Here is a 12,666-nt window from a genome sequence, read left to right as displayed (position 1 = left end):
AAAATGAAAGCAAAGAATAAGATTTATATAGTACAAAAAAAATACACAGAAACAGTGACAGAAGAATAAATGGGAAGGTGTTTATAAAGCTTTGATGTGGGTGAGGAAGGTTATTTCAGTATTTCCTGGGTGTATCTTGTGATGTTTGTTAAAGAATTCAACCTTCCAGAGATATAGGGAAATTAAAACTGCTGTATATATATGGGTGGTATTGAACAGGGAAAAAGGATTGCCTTGACGCTTATATCTATATCTATCATGTATCTCTCACTCTCTCTAGCTATAAAGAAAAAGAAAAAGAAACATGGGTGTATGTATGAAAAAAGTTCTAGTTATTATGTAATATGCTGTATTAAACATCTAGTTGTAATGGTAAGTAGGCTAAAAAAACAAAAGAAGAAGAATCGTGAGAACAAATTTAACTCATACAGCAATTCAGCAACGTGGCAGGAGAATGAATTAAAAAAAAAAGTTGTATCTATGAAATGTACAGGCTTTGTGACAATACCAGAGGCTTAATATATTGTTTTCCCCTGATGTTGGGGTTTTATAGTTTAATGGAGACCCTGTGGTTATTGTTCTCTTATTCTTTGGGGTGTCTTCTGGGGAAGAGACCTGCCTCCTTGTTTTTCAGTCAGTCTTGCTTGGGCTGGGCTGTGGAAAACAGTTTTTCAGGCTTTGGTTCTCTGGAGGTTTTTGTTCTTCCGCGTTTTTTTGTGGCCTGTCAGAGGGTTAGTGCAAATAAACAGTCTGCACCTAGTCCTTGGCTTCAGAGAGAAGCCTTAGTCTGCTCCCCTCTGTGTGGTCCAAAACACACAGGCTCCGCTTCTGCAAACTCCGCTGAACAGCACAACGTCCCACAGGTGGTGCTCACCTCCAGCCATCATTTCTGTGGTTGCCTGAGGCCCCCGATTGTCTCTGCATCCTTGTGCCACTAGAACCACAACCGATATTAGTCTGGGCAAGCCCAATCCTGGTAGCTCCTGTGGCTGAGACTGCTGTCCGGGGTCCATGCCCACAGTGAGTGCACTTACACCTAGCAGCAGTGCAGGTCGCAGAAGGGTATGGGTCCAGGGACCTATGGCAGGAGCCTGAGCCAGGCTCTGTCAGGTGTGAATGAGGATGTGCCCAGTCTGTGCAGTGGTGCAAGCAGAGGAAAGCAGCAGGCTCAGGGACCACCAACTGAGGCCCCTGCCGGGCTCTCTCAGACATGAGTGGGCACTGGCTGTGACTTTATGTCCGTTCCTGTGGCTGCCCAATTCCACCAATTGCTCCTTAAGACCCTTTGTTCTTTTTGAGTGCTTTTAACCAGACTCCAGGTAAAAGCTGGTCCCCAAGCACAGGGCACTTTCATATTGGGGTATTACTTTCTAATGCATTGCTTCTGGTGGCTCCCTCCCCTTCTGTTTATCCTCCGATATCACTCCCAGCATTCCCAATCCACTGACCTCTCCACTGATGCTCTTCTGCCCCCGTAGAGATCCAGAAGTGTATAATCTTAAATCTCAGGCTGATTTCATGGGTGTTCAGAGTGTTCTGGTAGATATTTAGCTCAATTCAGGGGACCTATTAAAACATGGTCTCCTACTTCTCTGCCATCTTGACCCCCTGGAAATTTGTGGAATTAACATCTGTCCATCTCCTGACCAGCTTGCCAGTGTGCCTGTCCTCCCACCTGCCATGACCACAAGAGGCTCTCTACATGATCTCACCAACCTGCACTTTCCCCTGGCACTTTATACCTGACAGGACCCTGAGGAGATGGCCTATCCCAGCCTGAGTGGAGCAATGGTACCTCCAATTTGAACCATAACGTGATTCCCCCTTGGCATCAGTGGGGGGCAGTGTGTCTGGGCCTGAGCTTGGGCTATGATGATCCATGATTTTATTCCCTGATCAGCGACTCATCCTGAAACACTTTGCCAGCAGTCCTGACCTCTAGACTTTCTTGACCGGTCGTCCACCATAGGTTCAAGCTCCTACAACTACTTATCACTGTCTGACTCCTCCCTCTCATTCAATGGATTGGCTGTCTCTTCCATCAATTCCTCCTCCCCTTCTTCATCTCCTATGTTGGGTTCCTCCCCTTACCTGGGTTCTACAACTGGGACCTACACCCACCATCATGTGCCCCTCAGCCCCCTCAGTTTGCTCATGGGCCCACCTGACATGAGAAAGTCCCAACAGTAGCTGCCCAAACAGTTGTTGCCAATAATGTAACCTACATCATCCTCTTTCACTCAGGATGCTCCCTGGATACCTGCAAACTACCCACTGACCAATGGCTGCCTCTATACCCATTTGGCCCCTGAGTATAGTTCTGACCACCCAGCCACTCACCCTGAAGCTTCTACCTTAGCTAGGGCAGTCTTCCAAGCCTGCTCAATGCAGCTTTCTAGTGAGCAACCCCTGAGCAGACCATGGCACTATGGGACACTACCCATACAGCTCCACGTGTATAAGGAACAATCTTACCACCGGCCAATGAGTGACTTCAGCCTGGGGACTGTTTCCATATAGAATGCTCTTTGATGACTGCTGCTCTGACTCAAACTCTTCCTGGCATGCACAACTTGGTCCCTGCAGCTGGATCAGTTCAGCAGGGAGAGCCCAGCAATTAGCCTTGTGCAGGATCTTCCATGTTTTCCAAAGGGCCTGGGCTTTTATGGGGTGAGGGACTAGTGAATGGCCGCAAGGACTCCCATGCTCTCAACCACCAGAACTTGTCCCACTATTCCTGCCATGGCTCAGGACCCAACATGATCCTCCCAGGAGAGTCCTCCGTAGGTTTCTCTAAGGAGATTGTGGAAGAGTTGGCTAGAGTACCTGACCTGAGGTGTCCACAGCCTGGCTGTGGCTGATTTGGGGTTGGAGGAGGATCTGGGCATGGAACAACTGGGACTGGATGGGCTCCACATGCTGAGCTAACCTTGTGCCCTGCTCTGTGATCCTGCTGTGTAGGATTTATTCTGCAGTGAGTAGCTGCAGTGAGGGGTTTCTCGGCATCATTCTTCTTGGACATGTCCCTTCACTGTCCCTTTTATCCCTTTCCCCTAGACAGTAGAGACTCCACTCTGCCTCCAGATCCTCTTTTTAATATGAACGAGGGATCCCAAGAATGAGAAAACGCAAGGGGTTTGTCCAGGTGACACCTAAATTCTGCACAAGGGGTGGGCATGGGGAGCTCAATGGAGGGCCTAATGCACTTTTAACTTGTAATTCAAGATTTGAATCAGTAACAAACAAACAACCATAAAACCTCATAGTCAAATCACTTCACTAGTGAATTCTAGCAAACATTTATAGCTATTTATTTTTATTTATTTTTAATAAGAACAATAGTTTTATTTTTATATAAAATCAGTTAACGGGACTGGAAGAGATTCTGCTAAGTGAAATAAGTCAAGCAGAGAGAGTCAATTATCATATGGTTTCACTTATTTGTGGAGCATAACAAATAGCAAGGAGGACATGGGGAGTTAGGGAGGAGAAGGGAATTGGGGGAAATTGGAAGGGGAGGTCAACCATGAGAGACTATGGACTCTGAAAAATAATCTGAGGGATTTGAAGGGGCGGAGGGTGGGAGGTTGGGGTACCAGGCGGTGGGTATTATAGAGGGCATGGATTGCATGGAGCACTGGGTGTGGTGCAAAAATAATGAATACTGTTATGCTTAACATAAATAAAAAATAAATTTAAAAAAACCAAAACAAACAAAAAAAATCAGTTAATACACATGTAGTGTATTATTAGTTTCAGAGGTAGAGTTTAGTGACTCATCAGTTGCAAGTGACACCCAGTGCTCATTACATCAAGTGCCCACCTTAATGTCCAACACCCACTTACCCCATATCCCCCCACACCTTGCATCCAGCAACACTGTTTGTTTCCTATAATTAAGAGAGCCTTATAGTTTGTCTCCCTCTCTGATTTTGTCTTATTTTGTTTTTCCTTCCTTTCCCTACGTTCATCTGTTTTGATTCTTAAATTACACATATGATTGAAATCATATGTTATTTGTTTTTCTCTGACTTATTTCACTTAACATAAACCCACTAAGTTCCATCCACATCACTGCAAATAGCAAGATTTCATTCTTTTAATGGCTGAGTAATATTCTATTCTTTTATCTATAACCACCTCTTCTTTATCCATTCATCTGCTGATGGACATCTGGGATCTTTTCATAGTTTGGTTATTGTGGACACCACTTTTATAAACATTGGTGTACGTGTTCCCTTTCAGATCACCATGTTTGTAACCTTTGGAGAAATACCTAGTAGTACAACTTCTGGGTAGGGTAGGGTAGGGTAGCTATATTTTTAACTTTTTGTGGAACCTCCATGCTGTTTTCCAGCATGGCTATACTAATTTGCATTGCCACCAACAGTTTAAGAGATTTCCCCCTTCTCTGCATTCTCACCGACATCTGTTGTTTCCTGAGTTGTTAATGGTAGCCATTCTTGCTGGTGTGAGGTGGTGTCTCATTGTGGTTTTGATGTGTATTTCCCCAATGCCATAGGATGTGGAGCAATTTTTCACGCGTCTGTTGGTCATTTGTATGTCTTCTTTGCAGAAATGTCTGTCCATGTCTCTCGCCCATTTCTTGACTGGATTTTTTATTTTTGGGTGTTGAGTTTGATAGTTCTTTAAGGACTTTGGATACAAGCCTTATATCTGCTTTAGTTAGCACAGACATTTTCACAATATTTGTTCTTCCAATCCATGAGCATGGAACATTTTTCCATTTCTTTGTTTTTTCCTCAATTTCTTTCAAGAGTACTTTATAGTTTTCTGAGTATATATTCCTTGCCTGTTTGGTTAGGTTTATTCTTAGGTATCATATGGTTTTGGGTGAAATTATAAATGGGATTGACTCCTTAATTTCTCTTTCTTCTGTCTTGTTGCAGGTGTAAAGAAATGCAACTGATTTCTGTGCGTTGATTTAGATACTAGCCTTATATCTGGTAAGACATTTGCAAATATCTTCTCCCATTCTGTATGCTGTCTTTTTGTTTTCTCAACCTTTTCCTTTGCTGTGCAGAAACTTTTTGTCTTGATGACGTCTCAATAGTTTATTTTTACTTTTGTTTCCCTTGTCTTTGAAGACATGTCTAGCAGGTTGTTGCTATGGCTGAGTATAAAGAGGATCCTGCCTGTGTTCTCCTCTAGGATTTTTATGAAATCCTGTCTTACATTTAGCACTTTACCTGTTTTGAGTTTATTTTTGTGTATGGTGTAAGAAAATGGTCCAGTTTCATTCTCCCAATGTGGCTGTTCAATTTTCACTGCACCATTTAGTGAAGAGACTATCTTTTTTCCATTGGATATTCCTTCCTGCTTTGTCAAAGATTAGTTGGCCACAGAGTTGAGGGTCCATTTCTGGGTTCTCTATTCTGTTCCATTGGTCTATGTGTCTGTTTTTGTGCCGATACCATGCTGTCTAGATGATGACAGCTTTGCAATACAGCTTGAAGTATGGAGTTGTGATGGATGCCACCAGCTTTGGTTTTCTTTTTAAACATTCATTTGGCTATTCGGGTTCTTCTCTGGTTCCGTACAAATTTTAGCATTATTTGTTCCAGTGCTGTGAAAAACGTTGATGGTGTTTTTAATAAGGATTACATGGAATATGTAGATTGCTTTGGGTAGGATAGACATATCAACAATATTTGTTCTGTGATGCCTGAGTGGTTCAGTCAGTTAAGCATCTCCCTTTGACTCAGGTCACGATACCAGGGTCCTGAGATTGAGTCCTGCATCAGGCTCCTTGCTCAATGGGGAGCCTTCTTCTTCCTCTGCCTGCCACTTCCACTGCTTGTGCTCTCTCTCTCTCTCTCTCAATTAAATAAATAAAATTGTAAAAAAGATTTTAAAAAAGACAAAGTAAAAACCAATATTTGTTCTTCCAATCCATGAACATGGAATATTTTTCCATTTCTTGGTGTCAGTCTCAATTTCTTTCATGAGAGTTCTATCAATTTCAGAGTACATATTATTTACCACTTTGGTTAGGCTACTTAGGTAAAATGATTTTTGGGTTTTGGTGCAATTGTTAATAGATTGATTCCTTGATTTCTTTTTCTTATTTCTCATTGTTAGTGTGTAGAAATGCAACTGACTTCTGTGCCATGATTTTATATCCTCCCATTTTGCTGATTTGCTGTATGAGTTGTCATGATTTTGGAGTGGAGTTCTTTGGGTTTTCCACAGAGAGGATCATGTCATCTGTGAAGAATGAGAGTTTGACTTCTTTGCCAATTTGGATGCCTTTTATTTATTTATCTTTTAACTTTAAAACTTAAAAAAAAACCCTATGGATTTATTTATTTATTTATTTATTTATTTAAATTATTTTATGTTTTTCTTGTCAGATTGCTGAGGCTAGGATTTCTAGTACTATGTTGAATGGCGGTGGTGAGAGGGGACATCCTTGTCGTATTCCTGAGGGAAAAGCTCTCAGTTTTTACCCACTGAGAATGATATTTGTTGTGGATTTTTCCTAGATCGCTTTTATGATATTGAGGTATGTTCCCTCTATCACACCACTGTGTAGAATTTTAATCAGGCAAAGGTGCTGTATATTGTCAAATACTATTTCTGCATCTATTGAGAAAATCATATCATTTCCTGCCCTTAGTTTTATTAATGTAGTGTATTACATTGATTAATTTGCAGGTGTTGGACTATTCTCGTAACCCAGGAATAAATCCCACGTGGTCATGGTGAATAGTCCTTTTAATGTACTGTTGGATCTTGTTGGCTAATATCTTGGTGAGAATTTTTGCATCACATTCATCAGGGATATTTGTCTGTAATTGTCTTTCGTGGTAGGGTCTTTGTCTGGTTTTGGGATCAAGGTAATGCTGGCCTTCTAGAATGATTTTGGAAAATTTCCTTCCATTTCTATTTTGTTTAAAAGCTTCAGAAGAATAAGTATTAATTCTTCTTTAAACGTTTGATAGAATTCTGGGTGCATCTGGACTGAACTCTTGTTTATTGCTAGATTTTTTATTACTGCTTCAATTTCCTTGCTGGTTATGGGTCTGTTAAGTTTTCTTTTTCTTCCAGTTTCAGTTTTGGGAGTTGATACATCTCTCTTGAGACTGCATCTCAGTAATAGCTTTTTAAATTTCAGCCTGATTATATTTTTGTTGTTTTATTTCCCCAGTAAGAGATTCTCTACTGTCTTCTATGCTATTATCTTTATAATTGTTGTGTTGATTCTAGTTCTGACACCTTACTTGTATTCATATTGATTCAATCCCTGGCAGTGATTACTGTCTCCTGATCTTTCTTTTGGGTGAATTTCTCTGTCTAGTCATTATGTCCAGGGAAAAATAGATGAAAGACAGAGAAAAGACAAAAATAGCAATAAGTCAAGCAGAGAGAGTGAATTATAATATGGTTTTGCTTATTTGTGGAGCATAAATAATTACACGGAGGACATGGGGAGATGGAGAGGAGAAGAGAGTTGGGGGAAATTTGAGGGGGAAATGAGCCATGAGAGACTGTGGACTCTGAGGAACTAACTGAGGGTTTTGGAGGGGAGGGGATTGGGAGGTTGGGTGAGCTTGGTGGTGGGTACTGTGGAGGGCACAATTCTCTCTTCTCAGCAGGGAGCCTGCTTCCTCCTCTCTCTCTGCCTGCCTCTCTGCCTGCTTGTGATCTCTCTTTGTCAAATAAATACATAAAACCTTAAAAAAAAAAAGAGTGAGCAGCAATCTACAATAGCCAAACTATGGAAAGAACCTAGATGTCCATCAACAGATGAATGGATAAAGAAGATGTGGTATATATACACAATGGAATACTATGCAGCCATCAAAATAAATGAAATCTTGCCATTTGCGACGACATGGATGGAGCTAGAAGGTATCACGCTTAGCGAAATAAGTCAATCGGAGAAAGACAACTATCATATGATCTCCCTGATATGAGGAAGTGGAGATGCAACATGGGGGGTTAAGGGGGTAGGAGAAGAATAAATGAAACAAGATGGGATTGGGAGGGAGACAAACCATAAGTGACTCTTTTTTTTTTTTTTTTTAAAGATTTTATTTATTTATTTGCAGACAGAGATCACAAGTAGGCAGAGAGGCAGGCAGAGAGAGAGAGAGAGGGAAGCAGGCTCCCTGCTGAGCAGAGAGCCCGATGCGGGATTCGATCCCAGGACCCTGAGATCATGACCTGAGCCGAAGGCAGCGGCTTAACCCACAGAGCCACCCAGGTGCCCCATAAGTGACTCTTAATGTCACAAAACAAACTGAGGGTTGCTGGGGGAGGGGGGTTGGGGTTATGGACATTGGGGAGGGTATGTGCTATGGTGAGTGCTGTGAAGTGTGTAAACCCTCGATTCACAGACCTGTATCCCTGGGGATAAAAATATATTATATGTTTATAAAAACTAAAAAATTAAAAAAATTTAAAAAAAGGAGTCCACTTAAAAAAAAAAAAGTGAAGAATTTAAAAAGAATTGATAAAATAAGAGAATGGATAAGCAAATCTCCAAGACTACATCATCATCATCATCATCATCATCCTCATTATCATCATCATTGTCATCAAATACTCACAGATGCTATGAATTGTTTTTGCCCAGGCTGAAGTTTTGGAGTTCTCTATGATCCATAACCTTGGTCTTAGCTGGATGTTCCTGCTGGTCTTCTGGGGGAGAAGCTTCTTGTGCTGATTCTTAGTGAACTTCTTGGGGAGGAATTTCCCCTCCCTTGCCAGGGGGCTGGGCTCAGTGCGGTGGCTCCAGATTGCAGTATGTGCTCCTTGAAGGCTTTCAGCACCAATGGGGGTAGGGGGAAGATGAATATGATGGTGCCCCAATCTGTGCCTGGAGTTGAAATTTCGCACCCTCCTCCACTCTTCAGTGAGCCCTCACAGATGAGTAGTCAATCACTTTTGTCAACCTGGTTTCTTTAAAAACTCTGCATTTACTCAGCCTGTGAACGAACATTTTTTAATTTATTTTTTATTTATTTTCAGCATAACAGTATTCATTATTTTTGTACCACATCCAGTGCTCCATGCAATCCATGCCCTCTGTAATACCCTGGTACCCCAACTTCCCAACCCCCCCGCCACTTCAGACCCCTCAGATTGTTTTTCAGAGTCCATAGTCTCTCGTTGTTCACCTCCCCTTCCAATTTCCCCCAACTCCCTTCTCCTCTCTAACTCCCCATGTCCTCCATGCTATTTGTTATGCTCCACAAATAAGTGAAACCATATGATAATTGACTCTCTCTGCTTGACTTATTTCACTCAGCATGATCTCTTCCAGTGCCATCCATGTTGCTACAAAAGTTGGGTATTCGTCCTTTCTGATGGAGGCATAATGTTCCATAGTGTATGTGGACCACATCTTCCTTATCCATTCGTCCGCTGAAGGGCATCTTGGTTCTTTCCACAGTTTGGACTGAACATTTTTATCTCAGGCATGAAATCCCGTTTTAAGTCTCAAACTCTACAGGCTCCTGTGGGGCAGATCTGTGCTGCTCCTCTCAGGGGAAAGAGGTGCATCTTGGCACACTTCTGCCTTTGCTGGGCCCCTGCCCAGAGAGCAATAGTGGGACCATGTAGCAGTTTGTAATTCATGACAAAACTGAGCAGAAAGCCAGTGCCTAGGCTTGTTGTTTTCAGTCATTTTCTCTGCTGTGATGCCTGGAAACTCTGCTGCACTCATGCACCCCTGTTCTTGTTGTAATCCCTGGGATACTGAGGCCAAACTGTCCCACCTGGGATTTCCCAGCGTCCTTGACCTGAGCGTCTTTAAGCCGTGGACAATCCCAGTCACTGTAGCAAACTTCTAAATGTTCTGATTTTGTGTTCTGCTGCTTAAAATACTTTGTGGTACCTCCTTCAGCATCAAACAAATTACCCAATATCTTCCATAATATTGAGGAAGAGGCAATGTTTCTAAACCATTCCACAAAATGAGTATTACCTTGATAGCAAGCAAGAAAATGATAATTTAAATCAATATGTTTGATGACTATAGTTGCAAATATTCTCAGCAACATGTTAGCACACCAAATTGAAACACTTTAAAAGGACCATACACTGTGACGAGATGGGATTTATCAATGGGATGCAAAGATAATTCAACATATAATATCAGCAAGTATAATTCAATACACCAATAAAATGAGAGATAAAAATCACATGATCCTCTTAATAGTTGCCTAAAGACATTTGACAAAATACACCATTCTTTCATGATAAAAACTCTTGATGGATTGGATATAGAGAGTGAGGTCAGGTGATGTAATGAGCACTGGGTATTATGTAAGACTGATGAATCACTGATCTCTACCTCTGAAACCAAGAAATAACACATTATATATTAACTGAATTTAAATAAAATAAAAAAGACTGTATCTCATCATTATAAAGACCATTATGAGAAATCTACAGCTAGCATTGTACTCAATGAAGAAAAAGTGAAAACCTTTCCTTAAAGAACAGGAACATAACAGAGAAGGCTACTCACACCACCCTTATTCAATATAGTAGTGGAAGTCCTAGCTAGAACAATTAGGCAGGAGAGAGAAATAAAAAACATCCACATCAAGAAGGAAGAAGTAAAATTGTCACTTTTTGCATATGATGCCATTTTGAGTATGGAAGAACTTAAGAAGTCAATCGAATTCTATTATAATCAGAGATTTGATAAAGTGAAATGTTACAAAATAAACTTACACAAATACGTGGCATTCCTTTACACTAATGACGGAGCATGAGAAAAAGACATAGAGAAAACTATTCTGCTCATAACAGCATCAAAATACCATCCTTAGAAATATATGTAACCAAGGGGCTCAAAGATCTGTACAATTGAAACCACAACACTTTGCGAAAAGAAGATGAAGCCACAAGCAAATGGACAGACAGCTCATGCTTTGGGTTGAAGGAAATTGTATTTTTAAAATGATGATATTACCCAAAGCCATTTACAGAGTTGATGTGATCTCAATCCAAAAAATAAAGGCATTCTAGATGGAAATAGAAGAAATAATTCTGAAATTTGTGTGGAACTGCAGGAGATTCCAAATAACCAAAAAATTCCTGCAACAAGAGAATGAAGCTGGAGGTTTCGTACTTCTTGATTCTAGATGATTCCAAATCATAGTAACAAAATACAGCCTAGCGGTGGCACAAAAAGAGACATATCAACCAATAAAACAGAATAGAGAGTCCAGAATTAAATTCCAACATATACGGTCAACAAATATTGGATAAAGAAGCCAAGAATGCCCAATGGGAAAACGATAGTCTCTTCAAGAAATGGTGCTCAGAAAACTAGAAAAACACAAGTAGAACCATGGACTCGTTGGATCATGCACACCTTTGGAAAAGATACAAAATGCAAGGGCATACACATAAAGCATCAGGGAGGGATTAACAAACACGTTTGTCATAACATTGTACAGATTATAAATTGAAACACAACCAGCATGTGTAAAAGAGATAATATTGAAAGTTTATATAATAGAAGTTCTAACATAACATTAAAAAAAATGGGCAGAAGATATGAACAGACACTTCTCCAATCAAGACATACAAATGGCTATCAGACACATGAAAAAATGTTCGTCATCACTAGCCCTCAGGGAGATTCAAATTAAAACCACATTGAGATATCACCTTACACCAGTTAGAATGGCCAAATTAGCAAGACAGGAAACAACATGCGTTGGAGGGGATGTGGAGAAAGGGGAACCCTCTTCCACTGTTGGTGGGAATGCAAGTTGGTGCAGCCACTTTGGAGAACAGTGTGGAGATTCCTCAAGAAATTAAAAATAGAGCTTCCCTAGGACTCTGCCATTGCACTACTGGGTATTTACCCCAAAGATACAGATGTAGTGAAAAGAAGGGCCATCTGTACCCCAATGTTTATAACAGCAATGTCTACGGTCGCCAAACTGTGGAAAGAACCAAGATGCCCTTCAATGGATGAATGGATAAGGAAGATGTGGTCCATATACACTATGGAGTATTATGCCTCCATCAGAAAGGACGAATACCCAACTTTTGTAGCAACATGGATGGGACTGGAAGAGATTATGCTGAGTGAAATAAGTCAAGCAGAGAGAGTCAATTATCATATGGTTTCACTTATTTGTGGAGCATAACAAAAAGCATGGAGGACATGGTGAGACAGAGAGGAGAAGGGAGTTGGGGGAAATTGGAACGGGAGATGAACCATGAGAGACTATGGACTCTGAAAAACAATCTAAGGGTTTTGAGGGGGCAGGGGTTGGGAGGTAGGGTACCAGGTGGTGGGTGTTATAGAGGGCATGGATTGCATAGAGCACTGGGTGTGGTGCAAAAACAATGAATACTGTTATGCTGAAAGTAAATAAAAAATAAATTAAAAAAAAAAAGACGTTCGAATATGATTTCTTTCTATCCTCCTGCGCCCCAGACTTCTGGAGCAGTCTTAGTGTTGGTAACCCCTGTCTGGTGCCATTTGATTAGAGCCTAGCTGACCTGTAGCATAGACCCTGCTCCTGCAGGTTTAGGCCACCTAACCATGTGACCCTGGGTAAGTCCCCTCCTATTGTTGAGCTTCTGTCTCACAACTTTCAAATGAGGAGACACTCTCCTCTCAAGATTCAAGGAAGTAATTTGCTGAAATAAATTAGCTAAAGTTCA

At 41.1% G+C, this 12,666-nt stretch overlaps 1 pseudogene; it reads left to right on the top strand.

Moving 5' to 3' along the window:
* The first annotated feature begins 1,935 nt into the window (after window positions 1–1,935).
* Window positions 1,936–3,292, top strand: LOC116589412 (annotated as a pseudogene).
* The last annotated feature ends 9,374 nt before the right edge of the window (window positions 3,293–12,666 follow it).

The sequence above is a fragment of the Mustela erminea genome, chromosome 4 (genome assembly GCF_009829155.1).
Source record: "Mustela erminea isolate mMusErm1 chromosome 4, mMusErm1.Pri, whole genome shotgun sequence".
NCBI lineage: Eukaryota > Metazoa > Chordata > Mammalia > Carnivora > Mustelidae > Mustela > Mustela erminea.
This window is presented reverse-complemented; position numbering and strand designations above follow the sequence as displayed.